Here is a 20,120-nt window from a genome sequence, read left to right on the forward strand (position 1 = left end):
TGTCTCATGTCACAATTGATGTCAGGAAATCGGGTATCCTCTCTGACATTCAAAATGTGTTTTTGCACGAGTCAACTGGTCATTGCATCCACTTTATCCAAGTTTAACACAAAATTACAATGCACATCTATGATGTAATCTCACAGACACATCTTCCTCCTCTGCCATGATGAAATGTATGAAGAGGCAGTCTCATTACTTTTCAAATAAGCCCTCATACAATGGCAGGGGGAACCGCTCAGACATCTGGCAATGTGACCTTTGGCAAGGCAATAGACAACTCATAGACCTCTGGCAAGGCAACGTACACCTATTGGACATCTGGCAATGTTAGAGACACCTCTTACACCTATGGCAAGGCAACAGACACCTCTTTGATCTCTGGCAAACTGACAGACACCTCTAGGACCTCTGCATGGTAACAGACAAGTCTCAAACCTCTGGCAAAGTGACAGACTCCTTTTGGACCTGTAGCAAGGTAGAAGACACCTCTTGGACCTCTGGCAAGGCAATTACCTTACAGACCTCTGGCAAAATAGATACATCTCAGACCACTGGCAAGACAGCAAACACCTCTATCTTGGAGGCAAAGGTATATGGAACCTAGTGCCTAGAAGCAAGGGCAGATGGCACCACATGCCTGGAAGCAAGGGCATGCAATTTGGTGGCCAACACAGTGGCACTCAGACTGGCAGCCAACATGGCGGCACAGCAGCAGACTGGTGTAATGGCAACCTCTCTGAAACTGGCAGGCTGAAGTCCCCCATTGGGACAGAATGATTGGAGCCCCCCACTGGGACAAAATGGCTAGTGTCCTCGACTGGGATGGCATGACTGGAGTTCCCTAATGAGACAGCATGGCTGGAGTACCCCACTGGTCACTAGAAACACTGAACTCTCTCCCGGGGCTGCAGAAAACTCAGAACTGACAGGATACATGACCACTAACCCTAGGAGCAGGATGCTTTTCTCTAAATTGTTGAGCCCTGTGCAATGGGCACTTCAGAAGTGCTCTGCACTAGCACAGTAGAGACACAGTTAGTAACATCTTCTGCATCTGCACACTATCTCTGACAAACGAAGGCAGGTCTGGACTAATTAATAGAATGCTCAGTCCTCTAAACAAATTCCAGATGAGGACCAGCAAACCCCACTATGAATAATTAGTCACCTGATAAACGGCTGCCACACAAAGTCAGAAGAGCAGTCCAGAACTTCAACTCACAAATTAGGAGGCCTGGTGACCCCTAAAACAGAACTAACATCATATCCCCGTCTGGCAGTCTATCTATTCTCGTACTCTATCTATTCTATCTGCTAAGGATACAGCACTCTCTTCTTGTTGCAGTCTTTTCAACATCATCAGTATCTACTTTTTAAAAGGGTCTGTCCTCTACATCTTATTTAATTTCTATGTGTAACACAAAAGGTTCTCATTTAGGAAAGCTATATATCCCAGTAATCCTTTGAATTTTTGAGCATCTGCCCTGGCATCCAAAATTTCCCAGTTTCCTGGGTTGGGAGGCTGGAGGGGTGGGACCATAGCTGGAGGAGGGGCAGCCTGCAGCTGCCATCACAGTAGGGGTAGAAGAAGTTGGCATCACTGAGGCCAGTTAGGTTGTATGTCACGCATACCTATGGTACCCTGCGTCTGGCCTCATCTTACGATGTCAACAGAGGCAAACAATCTTTCTTACCATCTAAGATCTGCAGGGCAGGTGCTGCTTTGGTGCTGGATCCCTCCAGAGACAACCGCTGAGTCTCAGCCTGCCCAGGGCAAGAGGAGAGAGACAGCCTGGGGATTACTAAATGATCGCTGCTGCTGCTGCTGCTGCTGTACTCCAATATTAGAGTGTGGCAGAAAAATCCTCCCTGAAAAGTAGAGTCTTCTATACTCTATAACTTTGGAATCTATGCAATGGTCTTCTGCTATTAGAAGATAAGGTCACTGCTGTGCACTGCTTCCTCCCTCAGCCTGGACACTATACAAGAGAGTATAGTAGTCTGTGTGTGTGCAGAGACCTGGTGTAGCTCCTGCCTCCCCAGCTGTGCTATGTCTTTAATCACTTTATTGGATTGCCATGGTGTAGACATTCTGGTGTCAGTGACTGGGGCAGAGGTGGCAGGTGATGGACGCTGGTTACAGGTGTTTGATACACAAGACATTACATTTATGAAACTATATACAGTACTGTATATACTGTACTGGTGTCATAGGAGACCCAGACCCAGGGTCTGACACTACAGACACTGCCAGCCATGACAGCCCACATTGCAATATGCCAGTAGCCAGCGACAGGATGGGGAACCTCTGAGGCTGCCGGGCTTAGATCTTGTCATTTTAGTTTTTTTTATTTTAAACTTGGACCAGCAATATATTCTATGTACAGTCTCCATTTTCATAGCAATATATTTCCCATATTAAGGGGTTTATGTAATACGATGTGTTGTGGGTAAAGGCCCTCATTCAGACCCGCTCGCAAGCGGGTCGATTGTTGGGCAGTGCACACACGCGGCATGCGTGCGCAAGCCCTGGAGCAAGTGAGAAATTCACTCGCTCCGGGGCTCGCTACAAACAGGGCGGCTGTTGATGATGATCGACAGCTCGCCCCGTTTTGTAGGCTGGGAGGGAGGGTGGCTGGCCAAACGGAGGTGTTCCTGAAGGAATGCCTGCCATTTGTGGATTGCCCTACTGACATCACACCTGATGTCAGTAGTGAACTTCCTGCTCTATTAGAGCAGGAAGTTCACTGGGGCTTGCGGCAGACGAGACCCTACCACAAGGGTCTCGTCGCAAGCTCTATGGTTGCGACCATCGTGACCATCACCTGGCCGCTCACTAAAGCTGTGGGTGGTCACCCACAGCTTAGCTAGTGGCCAGGAGGATGGCTTTTTAAAAAAAAAAAGTGGCCGCTCTCATTCAGAGCGAGCGCTCGCTTTTGCTCCAGTGTTTTATTTTTGAAATATAGCAACCTTAATCTCACTTCTTTTTCTTTTGTATATTCTGTTTTTATTGATGTTCGTAATTGTACATAAACAACATATAAATATTGCACATATACATATCAGGACATAAAAGTGCCAGGTACATCCATGCATAGATCAAACATATTGATATGGGAATATATCATTGTAAGGTTAAACAAGGAAAAGCAAAAAAATAAGAAAAAAATGGTAATGGGGGAACGAAGGAAAGGACGGTTTGCCATGTTGTAAGCAGGGCTGCAACTGGGAGGGGGCTGGAGATGCATGTGCGCCGGGGTCCTCCAGCCCGGCACCGCAGGGAGGCTATAAGCCAGACGCCCAATGAGATGTTATTAGCAGCGGGCACCCGGCTTTTTTCCTGCAGCTCCGCATTATCCGGAGACTAGAGTTCTCTCCTGAACTCTAGCTTCTAGCTCTCCCCACGGGCACTATGTTAGAGATGCCATGACATCTCTCCCATAGTTCCGAGGAGCAGCCAGGCGTACCAGAGAGCGGCAGGCATTGGAGAGGGGTTTAAGGTAAGTAATGTTTTTTTTTCCTGTAAGCAGCACTGCAAGGGCATTACTATATGGGCACTACTACAGGGGTATTACTATATGGGAACTACTACAGGGGCATTACTTTATGGGCACTAATACAGGGGCATTACCTTATGGGCACTAACACAGGGGCATTACTATATGGGCACTAACACAGGGGCATTACTATATGGGCACTAACACAGGGGCATTACTATATGGGCACTAACACAGGGGCATTACTATAGGTGCACTGCTGAAGGGGGTATTACTATAGGGGCATAGCTGCAGGGGGCATTACTATAGGGGCACTGCTGCAGGGGGCATTACTATGGGGGGAATTACTAGGGTGGCACCAAATTACTGTCTTGCCCTGGGTGACAAAATTCCTAGTTTTGGCCCTGTTGTAAGCAACCAAAATCTTCTTGAAATGCTAGCAAGAAGATATGTAAGTTTTCAAATCATCGGAATACTTGTATTGCAGCCGGGTAACCAAGTGTTGGAGAAACCAGAAGGCTAATCTATTGAGGAGCTTAGAATATCTTCCATTGACATAAAGAAGTCAATCCTATTGAACCAGTATTTACAAGTGGGAAGTTTAGTAGAGTTCCACATAACTGGAATATCCAAGTGAGCTGGACCTGTAGATACAGAGGTACCCAAGATTTGTTAAGATTTAGTGATAACCTCAAACCAATAATTTGATAAGCGGGGGTAGTCCCACCAAATATGTCTTAATGTCCTTATAGTCGAAAATGTCACTTCTAACAAAAAATGGAAATTGATGGGAACATAGTGTGAAGTAAAGAGGGATGTCTATACCAATGCATTAAGATTGTCACGACTGGGGCTGAGGTATTGGAAGCTGTGGTCCTGGGTTGCAGGAGAAATCGGAGATGAGGGTCCTGGATATATGTTCTCCTCATCCACAGATCTTGGGTGCTGATGAGACCTGGGCAATGGTGCTGAGTCTAACCCACAGGGAGGTGTTCACCGGTGACCCCTCCAAGCAGAATATGGGTTTAGCTGCACCCTGCAAGCAGGTTGCGGTCCTTTGACCAGGTACCCAAGCTCCATGGGAATGGAGACACAAATATCAGGGGCCCCGAGGAAAGGCCTAGTTCAAGGCACTAGTGTACTGGAAGTTCACTGGGAGATGGTATCCCTGAGAGGGTATTCAGATGCACTTTTGTGCTGAGAGCTGGCACTATGAGTACTTCCCGATAGCAGCGTGGTGATGTTTAGAAGCACAGAAATCATGGTGGTAGTAGGCAGACAGGCAAGGATGTTGTTAAGACACACTGTTGCACGGGGAATCACGGAGTCTTTGGCACACAGGCAGAGATGTTATGACACACTGTTGCACAGGAATGGCACTAGAAATGACACGAGGAATAGGGAACATGGACTGAAGCTTAACTAATATGCACTAGGAGACAAGCAGGATATATACCCTGAGTAAACTTGTTGATAGGTGCACAGCATCAACTGACCGCTAACCTATCATGGGATGGAAGTAGTCACATGGGTAGACTGTCATGGCGGCGCCCATGATGGAAACTCCAATCTGCAGCACTAGACCACCTGCAGCCTCCTGCGCATAGCTCTTCCTCTGCCACCGCACCAGCCGTCCGACTACCCGGGAAGCCAGAGGAAGCTGGCAAGACGGTAAAGTATGGCCGATCCCTGGCTGGACCCTGACAAAGACCTTATATTGGTGTTTCTTTTATAGTAGTGCATATAGAGCTCAAGTGTGTTTTCAAAAAGATATTTTAACATTCCAGGTCTGAGATGGTAAAGCCTAAATCTTTCTCCCATGCTCTAGCCCATGGCGGAATCTTGATTTGTTAATAATGTTTGGTAAAGGGCAAATACTGTGTAAGAAGGGGCTGTGGGAGAACACAGATCTTTTCAAATATGGTAAGGTCTCTTTTGGCTAAAGCCACTCTATTTTCTGAAGTGAGAAAGTGGCGTAGTTGTAGAAATATCCCAAAGTCATATTGGGGGATAGCCCTATTCTCATGGATTTCTGCAAATTCTGATAGTAGATAACATCTAATTATTGGTCTTTTCCTAGACTACATCAACTAGCAGATCAGTGAATTGAGAGACCGGAACCAATTTTCGACTATAAGTATCGGTAAAGCCTGCAGGAGGTAAAGTATTTTGGGGAGTGAATTCATTTTAATCACATTGATTTTCCCTAGCCAAGAAAGCTTCTAGAGATTCCACAAATTATAGTCAGACTTAATCGAAGAAAGAAGAGGGGGGGAGTTAGTTGTATATAATTGAGATAAATATTTAGTAAGCTTAACCCCTAGATAAGTAATATGGGAAGAGTGCCATGAGACAGGAAATGCAGCCTGAAGTCTTGCTACAGTTGAAGTAGAGGGAAGATATACTGTATTCAGAGCAGAGGATTTGACCCTTGCTGAAGGAGACATGAAAAGGGCTAGGATCCTATGTAGGGCAAGAGGGCACAGTCCCAAATATATGAGCACAGATCTCAAACATCCAACTTACCCTGTTGAATGCTTTTTCAGTGTCGGTAGACAGGAATATAGAGGGTATATTTGTCTGCGATGCTAAATGTATCAAATTAAGAACCTTAGTTGTATTATCATGGGCTTCACAGCCTCTAACAAAACCCACTTGATCATTATGGATTAAGGCCCTCATTCAGACCCACTCGCAAGCGCTATGCGCTTGCAAGTGGGTCGATGGTGAGGGCCTGTGCATGCATAACGCTCGCAGTGCACTTGCGCAAGCCCCGGAGTGAGTGACAAATTCACTCGCTCAGGGGCTCGTTACAAACGGGGCGACCGGACAAATGGAGGCATTCCTGAAGGAACGCTTGCCATTTGTAGGTGGCCCTACTGACATCACCAGTGATGTCAGTAGGGAGCTTACTGCTTTGTTAGAGCAGGAAGCTAACTGGGGCTTGTGGTAGATGAGACCCTACCGCAAGGGTCTCATTCCAAGCCCCGATGGTCGCGATGGTCTCGACCATCGCGACAATCACCTGGTCACTCGCTAAAGCTGTGGGTGGTCACCCACAGCTTAGCTAGCGGCCAGGAGGCCGGCTTTCAAATCAAAAGCAACCGCCCTCGTTCAGAGCTTATGCTTGCTCTTTACGAGCAGCTCTAAATGAGGGCCTAATTGTGGTAAAAGAGAATGTAGTCCATTAGCTATAATTTTAGCATAAAGTTTAAGATCTATGTTAAGCAATGAGATGGGCATGTAGCTGGGACACATGGAGGGGTCCTTACCTGGTTTAGATATGCTCAAAATATAGGATTCTAAAGATTGTTTGGTAAAATGTGAATCCGCAGAAATGGTATTAAAGGATTGAAGTAGCATAGGGGCTAGCTTATCTTTAAAGGTTTAATAATTGGCTATGGTGAAGCCATCAGGGCCTGGACTTTTGCCTGATGGAGAGGAAGCTATAGCCATTTCAATATCTTGCAGTGCAAAATGCTGTTCCATTGTATCTCTCTCTAATTGAGAAATAGTAGGGAAAGATATAGAGGAGTAATCAAGTACATCTTGTAAAGATGGGGAAGGAGGAACCGCTCCTGAATAAGTGCCTTTTACCATTGCATTCTGCTCCTGAAGAAGTGCCTGTAAAATTATAGAGAGAAGGGTAATACTGTTGGAAACAAGAAGCAATTTTGGAAGTGTCTGAATGCAAAGAACCTGAGTAATCTTTAATAGTACTTATAAACTCGGATGCTCGCTGAGCTCTTAAGGCAAGAACTAGGAGTTTCCCTGGTTTGTTCTCCCATTGAGAAAAGTGAAGAGTTTGTTAAGTGAAGCACATGCCTCAGACAACTTCAAATAAATCTCACCAAACAAAGAAGATTTGTGAGACATATTAAGGAGTTTAACCTGTTGAAGAAAAGCTGAGATATGTGCAGATTTTTGTTTTTTAATGTGGGAGCCAAGCTGAATAAATTTGCCTCGAAGTACATATTTGTGTGCTTCCCATACAGTAATCAGGGATATTCCTGGAGTGTTAAAGTGAACCATATAATTGGTGAGAGCCGCATCCATCTCAGCACTGCAATAAGCATCTTACAGTAGAGACTCATTGAGCTGCCAAGTCCAGTGTCTTGGAGAAGACTGTGGTAGAACCAGTGACATAAAAATTGGGGCATGATCTGATCAAGTAACTGGCCCTATTGTTGCTTCAGTGAGCATGTGGAGATGCCTATGAAAAGAAAGTCTAAGTGAAAATAAGTTTTGTAGGGCTGGGAATAGAATGTGGAGTTACGGCCCAAGGGGTGTAAGGTTCTCCAAGAGTCAGCCAACTGGAGAATATCCTTCTAACGCCAGTATTTGGCTGCAGAAGACCAAGAGGAGTTATGTGAGGAGATCTTAATGGGAGATTTGAAGATCTAAAGTCTTGTTAAGGTCTACTCCCAATACTATAATACCCTTCACCAGAGGCTTAAATCAAATCTAATACCGATTTGAGGAAAGTAAGTTGAGAATGATTGGTAGTATATATGTTAATAAACATATAGAGCTGGTTAATGATGGGAGGCCAGCTTGAGTATATAAGGAGTGTGTTTTGCCAGAAATGACACTTGAAGATGGAATGGGAAACCCGATTTATACTTTAATTGGCGTTTGTGTAGCTCCTCTGTTAGTGAATGCAGGGCTCTGCACAGTTAAAAAGTATGCCAGAATAGTTCTTGATAAATGTCTTTAATGTCACCGTTGAAGTCCACACCATCCAATTGCCTGACTTTCTGCATTACCTCTTCCTTTTGGGAAAAATAGTGAATTCTACAAATGATATCTCTTGGCCTGTTGGAAGTGGAGCCAAAGGGATGGAGAGCCCGATGAGCCCTGGCAAAAATTATTTTATCATTCGGATAATTATTCAGGATCTCATAAAAAATCTATGTCAGGGTATCAATAAGATTAGAAGGTTGGACATCTTCAGTTCGACCAATGATGCGGATATTATTCCATCTCCCTCTGTTATATAGGTCATCCATCCTAGCCTTCAGAGATTGTATTTCAGCAGAATGACGGTATATAATATCTGTCAGCTTGGATAGAGTGTTGTCTGAAAATTCTTTATACTCTTCCAGAGATGTAAGGCGATTCGAGAGTAGTGACAGGTCATGTTTAACAAATGCCATCTCTGGTCTGATAGTATTTTGGAGGTCCTGTTTGGTCATCAAAGTTTTGACATACAGTATGTCATAATATCTTTCAACTCACTGACCACTTTGGATGAAGAACGTGAGGATGGATCTTCCAAAAATGCAGGGCATGAAGGATTAGATGGGGCAGGGGAGGAATCAGAGGTTTCAAGGGTAGAGCCCTGATTAGAAGGAGTTGTTAAAAAAAGTCTAATATCTGGTTGCAATGATTCACTTCTGGGATGAGAGTTGTCTTTTTGTGTACAGAGTTCGCGGTCTTGCCAATGCTTGATAGAAATTAACCAACAAGAGCAATAGATGGGCTAGTTGGGAGTGCATAATTGTCAAGATGTCACATATAAGGCATTCAGATGTGCAACGACCCCCAGAGGCCAATGTCTAGATAGCCATCATGGAATTAGTGGTCACAGTTCCATTGTAGAAGTGGAGGATTTAGAACTATCCAGAAGTTTAAATTAGCTTCCCTGTGCCATACAGTGCAGTTCCAGTTACTAACCACAAGATGGAGCTCTAGCACAATATAAAGAGCAGGGGAGGTACATTTTTTTCAATGTGCAGCAAAATAGGCAGATTGACTCAAATAAAATACAGGTAGCTTAAGATAAATGTGATTGTGAAAATCTTATAGATCCAGCCTCACCTGAAGACAGTGTTTTTTTGCAGAAAAAGAGGGCTATAAAAAGGTGAGGTTACACCACAGCAGGTCCTGCTACTCTAGCCGACACTTATGGGATTCTCCCCACTCCACTATATGAACCAGTCAGCCTCCACAGTACTCTGGAGCCTGCCTAGATGATGGTCCATGGGTAGATGGGCAAGCCAAAGCTCAGTGATGTCCTGTGCATGCCTAGGCAGTGCATCTGGCTGTGAGGCGAGGATGGAGCCATGGGAGGAAAGCTGGTGCTGCACAGACCCATAGCAGACTGCAGCAATCGGCCAGTGGTGGATGGAGTACAGCAGTGATAAGAACACCCAGAGGAGCTGGGAGTCCAGACCTAATCTGTGAAGATTGTCTGCAAGGCAAATGCAGGAGTATAGGTCTGAACCAAGGAGGGCTGGAGAGGCTGCAACCTGCAAGGATGCAGGGAATGTCCTCTGACTACATGAACCATGTCCCCCCCAGTGGGCAGGTAAGCAGAGGGGGTATGTAGAGCCCAATGAGGGGTTTCTGGAGACTGATAACAGTGTTAGCAGAAGACACCGGGCTGGAGATTCCAGAACGGTGGCTATCCTAGATGGCTGCCAGGCCACGCCCTTCTCATTTTTTTATTTCTATTGTATTTTGTTTGTGCCACTGCTCTATTTGTGTTTGTATTTATTCCTCTCTAAGGGCCTGATTCAGAGCCGGACGCTCTGTCAGAGTGCTCGCTCTGAAACAGGGCCGTTTTTTTTTTTTAGAAAGGTCTCCTGGCCGCTCGCATAGCTGTGGGTGACCACCCACAGCTATAGCGAGCGGCCAGGAAGATGGTCGCGATGGTCAAGACCATCGGGCTTGCGACGAGACCCTTGTGGTAGGGTCTTGTTGCCGCAAGCCCCAGAGAGATTTTGGCTCTAACAGAGCCGGAATCTCTCCACTGACATCACTTGTGATGTCAGTGGGGCCGACCCAAATGGTAGGCATTCACATGGGAACGCCTACGTTTGGGCAGCCACCCCCCCACCAAAGGGGGCATGCCGTCACTCAACATCGACAGCACGCCCCTTTGGAGTGAGACCCGGAGCGACAGTTTGCCCGTCGCTAACCAGGTCTTGCGCATGCGCACGACGGAGCCGGCTCCATCGTGTGCATGCGCTCTGGGCCACCATCGACCCAGTTGCGAGGGCTCAGTGCTTGCGACCGGGTCTGAATCAGGCCCTAAGTTCCACTTAGTAATCAGCCAAGTTTGGACTTTATAGGCGTCCATTGTAAACTTCCCAATGCACCCTGAGTAGATGATAGTGAAGGTCTCCATTTTAGATCTCACATGGTCTCAGCATAGAGGTGTTATATATTCCACATCAATGGTAATATCTTGTCAGTTCAGACTCCTGTTATATGCATGTGTTATAGTTAGTACATTATTCCACTGTAGTCTTTCTCATGTATGTTTTTGTTTTGCATTTCAGTTTACTATTATTTCAACCTATTACTACAATAAACACAAATTTTTTAGATCTTCACATCTAAAGCGGATTTTTTTTAAAATTAGGAGTGGTAATGCTGTCTGTGTAATTACACAGACCAAAGGGAGCCAAATAGTGAGGACAGAACACTGAGTTTATACAGCCATCAACCTACAGTCTTTGGACAAGGTTGACGAAAAATTTAAATATTGAAATTTGAGTCATTGATAAAATTGACTGTAAATGAGGATAAATGAACATTATAGATATTAAAAGTCATGTAAGACATAAAAAAAATACAAAATACATGATTTTACCAGTTTTTGACCATTTTTAATGAAATCCCAAACCATTACTGATACCAAAACACAAACCAAAGCCAAAACATGAGCCAAACAAATATCAAAACTAAAACACACTGGTCTGTGTACATTCCTACTATCTTGTTAAATGTTAAGCCTCTTGGGATAAAGTATCATAACAAAATCTATGAATATGTCTGGCCAGCAGGTTAGAGAAGCAAGTACACATCTGTAGCCTGCCTTCTATCCATGGGAACTACAAAGTCATGATAAACAATATGGGGCATCGGGCTAATGCCAGACTGTAAAGCCCATTTTTAAGCCTGAGGTCTACTGCCCCCTGAGGGGTGCTTGGTGGCCTGGGCCTGAAGCTGACATTGCAGAGCTGGTGTGGAGACAGAGGTAAGCTTAGAACATACCAGCTAGACCTAATGACCAAGTGTGTGATCAAGATCATTGGAACTGCGAAGATACTAGTGGTGCCCCAACTGTGCCTTACCTGCGCCTTACTCAGAGCTTCCTTCACTCCTAGGACAGCCATATTCTTGCCCTCTGCATTTTCACCTGGATTAGTAGAGGAACATTAAGCTCTTTACAGAAGAGCTCACCTCCAGCACTAAATCACAGTTACAGGGCAACCTTAGTGGATCTAATTGCTTCCTCAAGACTGGGTTCTGGAGCATACATGAAAAAAGACTAATAAAGGAACACTTACATTGTTGCAAAAGAAGTACAATGCTTAGTTATAGAAATGGCATAAAGAAATGGGTTACACATTACATAGACAATTTCAAATGAAAAGATAAAAACACTATAGAATACAGTATAACAAGCAGCATATTCTGACTGGGAGGAATGGTAAATGCAGGTACAGGCTTCAACCTAATATGATCCCCCAAGGTCTGACACAGAACAGAAAACTCACATACTTCTTATAACCTGTTCCCCCAACCCATAGATGATGTCATGGCCAAGTCGCAGATTAGTGGCTGACTAGTTAATTAAATCAGTGTCCATACTAAGACTGTCCATGTCATTTTTGGATCACAGTCAATAGATAGACAATGAAAAGGTTAACATTGTTGATAATGCTAAATAGTTCTGGATTACTTACAAACCTTACTTGTTATAGAGAGCACTGAAATAATTCCACACAAATACAGGTTCTAAAACAAATGACAATGCTTTTACACAAAGACAGCTTAATCATATATTTTGCCAGTGCAGACTTACAACCAAAAAACATGCGTTATGCCAACAGCAATAGGGAATACTTGTAAAATAAATGTGTGACACCCAGTACAGGATAGCAGGATAGCAGTCAGCCAATACTTCATACATGCGTTACCGACACCCCGACCCTGGTTCTGCGCTCTCTCCTCTGTTCTCCGACTGCTCCCCCCTCCCTCTTTCTCTGCTCATATTTATACATCAAATCAATCCAATTAATATTTGTACGTAGTTAGTTTTCATTGGCTATCTATGCCTTAGATAGAATATTGACACTATTCTGTGTTATCTTTTTGTTCTCATGTAGAAATCTGACATTGTCGCCCATTTAGCCTTCATTTCTGCTTATTGCAATCAAATACTATATTAGTTACCTCATGTGTTTATATAAAACTGAGACTTGCTGCGAGCTGTTCTGTGCATCTTAAAACCTATACATTTTAAACCTTTAATTCTTACTGCTAAAACAATGTATATAGCAGTTTGACCTATACATGTCACCGCAGTTAATCACACCTGCAGAGAAATAAAACACTAATCTCTACACACTTTATAATACATCATATAACATGCTTTTAGCTAAAATATAAAACAAAATGGCTGCTGCATCAGAGATACACTTTCTTACATTTAGAGAGGAAAGGGAAGGCCTTATCCTCTCTAGGCCTGGGGCCATTCCACAAGTGTGGCCTTCTGCAACTCACACAACAAATATATATATTCTCAATCATTTCTATATGCTCTAAATTGCAGTGCAGGAAAATAAAGTTACATAAGCATGGACATGTTTAAGAGTTGCTGAAGGAATATGTACGTCCACATATTCCTGTTTTATCAGTGCCTAGGTAGACAGGTAATAGGTTGTCTGGAATAAAAGATCGACATGGTCAAAAGGTCAACACAAAAAAAGTCAACATGGATGAAGATTGACAGGTACAAAAAGTCCACATGGTGAAAAGGTCAATACACAAAGGGTTGATATGGATGAAGATCGACAGGTAGAAAAGGTCAACCTGTTCAAAAGGTTGACAATGAAATGGTCGACATAAAAATGGTTGAGATGTATTTTTTTCTTTTCATTTTTTAGAGTTAGGCACTTACCGGAAGGTTAGGATTATGCTCTAGGATGTATGGTTAAGGTTAGGCACTTACCGGAAGGTTAGGATTATGCACTACGAGGGAGGGTCAGAGTTAGGCACTACGAGGGAGGATTAGGTTTAGGCACTAAGGGGAGTGTTAGGGTAAGGATGAAAGTTAGGGTTGAAAAAAATATTTCAACCATTTTTTGTGTCTACCATTCCAATGTCGACCTTTTGTACCTGGTGTTCTTCATCATTGTCGACATTTTGTGTGTTGACATTTTGTACCGGTTGACTTATTGCCTGACTGCCAATCCATATAAGTAGTGTAGATCTTTTAATCCACACCCATAATTTTCAATGTAAGTACAAATTACTGTACGTAAAGTTCCTATGTATTAGCTAAATGACATATTGTATGTTTACATTAATCTCTACTATTCAAGCAATTAATATAAAGATTACATTGCAGTGATGTGTGATTGGTTATATAACTCATTTCACTCAACACATGCATCCTAGCTATTCCCAAATCATACCTAACCTGTGTAAAGACAGGTATGTTTCTATGATATTGGGAACTCTTAGAGATTATAATAATGTAAATTTTGTCTCAAACAGATAAAATATGATGGGCTAGGATTCCTGCTTATGTGTCGTCACACTTAGTTTAGATGGCATTTGTTTACTGCTATTGCTGTGCTAATAGCCCCGCAAGCAGCCTCACCTCATTTATATTCAGGCGTAGGTGAAAGCATTTGTTTACCAATGTCCTGGAAGGTAATTGCTTTTCCTGCTCAATGGGCCTCAAACTCTCTAGCATCAGATCACTCTGCACACACAGCCACACACTGTACATACCAAACCTTATACTAAAATAAATACACGGACACCAAGATAGCCGGGGAAAATGGTCAGCCTTTTTTATTTATAACTAATACCTATTTAAAGAACTATCTAGAATGAGAAAACCATTATGAAAGATTTAAATATGGTGACGGGGATTCAGAATGGTCTATAGACTAAAATAAGTACATTATTTGAAAAATAACAAAGGATAGGCCAAAGCCCACTGTGACCTAGAGCATTGGGACCAACTCCCCCTCCTAGAACAACTCACAGGAATACCGGGGGCCTCCTGCCCCACCCTATGGGGAGAGTGACCTAACTATGACTTGAGGGGCCGCCCATGCAGCAATGAAGGCAGGACCCACCTGGATTGGTGGTCATCCAATGCATGCCCTAATGCCAACCCAGCTGCACAGGTATCCCCCCAGGGAAAACTAACACTATTCCACCAAATAATAATCCTAACCCCATAACACAGGCCATCCATGAACCAGGCCAAACTAGGACCTAAAGTCCGTAGCCGCCACCATATGTAGAATTCTCCCTAAAAGACCCCTAAACATCCAGGACTCTAAGGCCCAAAACTAAATCCCTAACTAGAATTTCACACCCACCTCTAAATAGGTGTACCCATCGCTCCAGTAGAGCTCCCTACGGTGAATTACAATGCCTGGATGACTTACAACAGAACCCCCATTAGCTACCATAGCTCTGCGAACAACAGAATTGATCCTTCTTCTGGTCAGATCAATCGCTAAAGGGTTAAATGCCCCCTGCCATACCAAATGTGGTAAGATATTTGACCATAGAACCCTACAAAAAGGCCATCTTGCCATAAGGCGCAACAGATCCCCACGAATGGTCCATTGCAAGTCCAGGCACGTACGGGAGGTCAAATCGTTCCCACCCAAATGGATTATCAGGAAAAGGGGGTACCCATACCTCTCCACAGAACTTTGGAGCAACCTAGTAGCACCTCAGACCTGGCTAGCCAGAACACAAACGAGGGACCTATCACCCAAACACAATTATCATCAAAGTGACAACCTGGTAAAAACACATGACTTATTGAAAAGGTTGATAAATTGTGTATTTAAACAGAGTAAATTTGTAACCAAGTTATACTATTTTAAACTGTACCCTGCCCTAATCTCTTCCTAGGCCTATTTGGATCAGTAACTATACCAGGGGCTAAGGGAAAGTGGGCTGGACAAAGAATCCCAAGCTTGACCTAAGGCAAAAACACAAAACTTCCACTGGCGGGCAGCAGCCACAATAAAAACCAGTGATAAAACAAAAATTCCTCAGGACCCCCACCTAGGGAGAGTAGCTAATCCTCAAGTTGGGAGGAAGGCAAACGGAATTCCGGCGATCCTCTAACCAGACACCATCCTTCCGCTCACCCGTGTTCCCGCCATTACAGCACAACACTGCACGAGTATTCCAAAAAGCACCCGCACAGCGAAGTTAGGGCAGAACATTGGCAACCGACCCAACCACCACGTGCAACGTCGCAAACCCTCCACCAAAACCAATGTGTTTTCGAACTAGACCACTTGAAGTGTAAGAACATCCAAAAGGTGCTCAATAAACCACAAAATGTCTGCGATACCAGAAGCCCGCCCTGAACTAAACCACCTTCACAACTTTAGCCTGAAAGAACTGAAACAATGCACCTGGCTACTGGGTGACCGCGACAGACTGTGCGTAATGGAAAGAGAAGCCATGGTACGCATACCCAACATGCCACTCTTTACATCCCACTATCATGGAAACAATTACTGACCCGAATCACGCAAATGCAAGAATAACATGTATCCTTTTACCTCTGGTACCCTGTTCCAAGAGGAACCAACTCCAAGGTTCCCAGGAAGCCAAGAAGGCATGATAAGTCCCTGGGCCCAGGGACCGGTGGGCTACTGCCGCCAAGCTGGACGAATCACCTGCCATACATAAATGGGGCATAACGCACTGACAGGGTCAGCGTACAGCGCTAAAGACCTAAACCGAGACCATTCACCTCTGGATAACGCATCAGCTATGCTATTATCCACACCAGCACCGTGCCTGGCATTATATTTCAAGCAACTCAGCACCAGCTGTGCAATAACCCTAATGGCCGACAAAAATGTGGAGTGCTGCCTATTTATCGCTTGCACCACTCCAAAGTTGTCGCACCAGAACACCACAGACCTGTTCCGCAAGCGCTCCCCCCCCCAAAGCTCCATTGCGACCATAATAAGAAAGAGCTCCAGCAAAAGAAGGTTCCGCATTAGACCCTCAAACACCCATTCCTTGGGCCAAATAGCAGCGCACCACCTGCCTGCCAAAAAGGCTCCAAAACCAGTTGACCCAGCTGCGTCAGTAAACAGTTGCAGTGACCCATTAGAAGCCGGTGGGTCAGGCCAAATCCTCACCCCATTAAATATTTCTAGAAAATTATCCCAGACCAACAGATGTCGCCGAATTTCAACAAATAACCTCAAAAAATGATGTGGGCTTCTGGCTTTTGTCGTTAATCTTTCTAACTTTCTACAAAAAAACATGCCCATGGGAATAACTCTGCAATCAAAATTAAGCAAACCTAATGGACTGTGCCTGCCTCAGTCTAACTTTACCTACTGCTAGCACCAATAATATCCCATCATGCAAGCACTTCACTTTATCCTCTGGCAATCTGCAAAACCCCCCCAGTGTATCTATTTTTATACCCAGATAGGAAAGAATCGTGGTGGGGCCCTCCATTTTTTCCAACGCCAATGGCACACCAAAGCTAGAAAAAAGGGTAACCGCATGTTGCAGCAGCCAGGCCTACTAGTAAAAAGTCATCCAAGTAATGCGCAATGCCCTTTTCCCGGGACCCTAATTCCAAGCACCAGTGCAAGAATGAACTAAACCTCTCAAAGTAGGCGCAGGAAATGGAACAACCCATGGGAAGACATCTATCAAAATAAAAACCATCCTCTAAATGAAAACCCATAAACCTAAATGCCGAAGGGTGAAGGGGCAACAAACAAAACGCAGACTCAATATCTACCTTGCACATTAAAGCCCCCACCCCAAACAAACGGACCATCTCCAAAGCCTCATCAAACTACTGATAATGAACCCAACAGAGTGCCTCTGCGACAGCGTCATTCACCGAACCACCCCTCGAGTACGAGAGGCGGCGATTGAAATGAAACTTCCCTTCGGCTTTCTTAGGGACTATGCCAACTGACGACAAAATCAAATCTGCAATAGGAGACTCCTTAAAAAGACCTACAATGTAGTCGAATCGCACCTCCCCATCAACCTTCTCACGAAGCATATTAGGCAATAATCTCGCAGAACGTAAATTCCTACCTCTACCCCCGACGACAACCCCATTCACCGAAAGTTGAAACCCTTGAAGAAATCCTTGCCTCAAAAATCCTGCGTGAGCTTGTTCGGATAAACTCTGAACCAAAACGACATCGCCCTAACATCCACCGGAGTAGGCCCTCTATTTTGGTGGGGCGGCCTTGGGTCCACAGTAGTTTGCCCCACCGCCGGCGATCCTGGCTCCAACCACAGCCTGGCGGGGACAATCCTTAATGGAATGGGTTCCGCCACATCTGATGCAACTATGCTGAAAACAACATTTCGTAACCAAAACGCACTGACCATTTTTGAAGGCAAAGCATTTGCCATGCCCTAACCGCGATCCAGGGGTCCTGGCCCCCATGCTAGTAGCCCCTACACCACCGCCATATGCCCACCTGGGGGTAGTTCACTCCTGAGACCCCCGTGGCGGTTGAGTAACGTCCACAAAAACCTCCACGTCCTTAGCACAGAAATCAATGATTTCCTTCCAGTGTTGCTTGCAACGAAACTCCTCATCATAATTCCACCACGCGCTACCCAATGTGGAACTCACCATTTCATGTATCAGATACATGTAACGAATGACTTTTAGGTGTTCGTCTGGCCACGTCTCAAGGTAGCAGGAGGCAAATATATATATCCCCTTGAGCCAATTATAATAGGACATGCAGGAATCCATGCCAGCGCCACCCCTCTTCCATGCTTTCTTTGCTTTGCTAGTTAACATGAAAATATTAACAAAACATCCCCATCTAATCCTATCCCGCACTCTGGGGTGCACTACCCTCAGAACAGCAGTGTTAGAACAGAGCACCTGAAAGCACGGATGTGTCTGACAAACTAGAAGAAGAGGATCTACACCTACGCATATCCTTCCTACTCTTTTTCTTTTTGTGCCTCTCTGAGTTAGAAGAGGAATTGGTGGAAGAAGAAGTACTACTCCCCTCTTCCCTCCTCCCGCGACGCCATGAGGTATGATGCAGTAAACCACTACTCTCGCTCGCAGACCCACTGCCAACCCAATCTGGGTCAGAAGAAGACTCACCAGAGAATCTCACAACAGGCCCCGTGCTGGCCTCGGCCACCTCATCCACATTCTGCTCTCTCCTCTGCATAATGGCACCGGAACTTGATCCACCTGTGGGAACACAATCAGACAATTCCCACACCATTCTGGGCACAGTATAAGGTCCGGAAGCTTCCCCTGCATTGTGCCCCCCTCCTATCTGTAAAGCTGCAGCTACAGCCGGCCCCACCGCTGTTGCCAACCTTTCGGACAGTGTTGCCGGAGTGGCAACATGCGCCCAGCGGGAAGAAGGGGTACCAAAGCTAATACCAATGACTCACATAGCACCAATACCACCCTTCAACTCAATACCCGCTATTCCGGATGTTTTGTCCGCAACCACGGGCACCCTATCACCAGCCGCAGTACCACCCCGGTGCCCCCTCACCACGTCCGCATAAGTACGTTGCCGATGGGGGCGGCTGCGATGACCTCGTCAACCCCCACAACGTCCGCCACAGGAGGCCCCCTTAAGCTATCCACTTAGTCAACCTCGGAGGAAACACCCTCCGTGTCCTCCATTTCAGGTTCCCGATTGGAAGTGCTTCCAAAATGGCATCCGCGGACTACTGTATAGACGCGCTCATCCCGTGCCAACCTTCATCCCCTACACAAATTCCAGTGGCCAGGCAACCTGGACCCCGCACTTTTCCCTTGTATAGAGGATGGAACCCTCCAGGTTACCCCTTGACCACCTCTCCCCTTTGCGCTCGCTTAGACCTGGGTTAATAGTAAGGAAAAGAAAGTGTGAAAGTAGAAATATAGGAAGAGTAAGAGAAGGAGAAATAAAAGCAGTAGATAATATAGTATTTCAAACAATACAGTATCAAACAATACAGTATACAACCAAAAACAGAATAAAATTGCTTAATACAGTGCTTTTCTGTCCAAGATCTGGGAAAGAGAGAGGGCAGAGCCAATGTTGACACACCCCTTCCAGCAAAACTGTTCCTGCTATTGGATACTATAACTGACCCTAACCTCCTCCCCAAATACTTCTATCTCAAGTGACCCTGAGTGTGAAGAGTGCCAGACTGGAGGTTTATGACTCTACTGACATAAAATGACCTCTGTTTTCTTAAGAGATGTACATTATAAGGAACTACAACAAGAGCTGGCCCTAGCCAATGTGGTGCCCTAGGCAAAATTTTGTCTGGTGCCCCCTAGCAGATATCTATATATATATATATATATATATATATATATATATATATATATATATATATTGTAACATTACCGGATTAGGGGTCCCTCTCCTGGGGTAGATGGACTCCCTCTTCATGCACACAGCAGCCGGAAAAATAGTACACCAGTCTTGGGTCTTGTACTAGCTGGTCGGTACCAGTCTTTATTGTGCAACATAAAAGGAAAACAAACCATAAAAGTAAACGCTAGCCCATCTGGGTGCTAACTAGACAAGAGGTTCCCTCTCTAAAGAAATAGTGGGGCCTGCTGCCTCCACCATC

Source organism: Taudactylus pleione, unplaced genomic scaffold (genome assembly GCF_031769625.1).
Source record: "Taudactylus pleione unplaced genomic scaffold, aTauple2 ptg000937l, whole genome shotgun sequence".
NCBI lineage: Eukaryota > Metazoa > Chordata > Amphibia > Anura > Myobatrachidae > Taudactylus > Taudactylus pleione.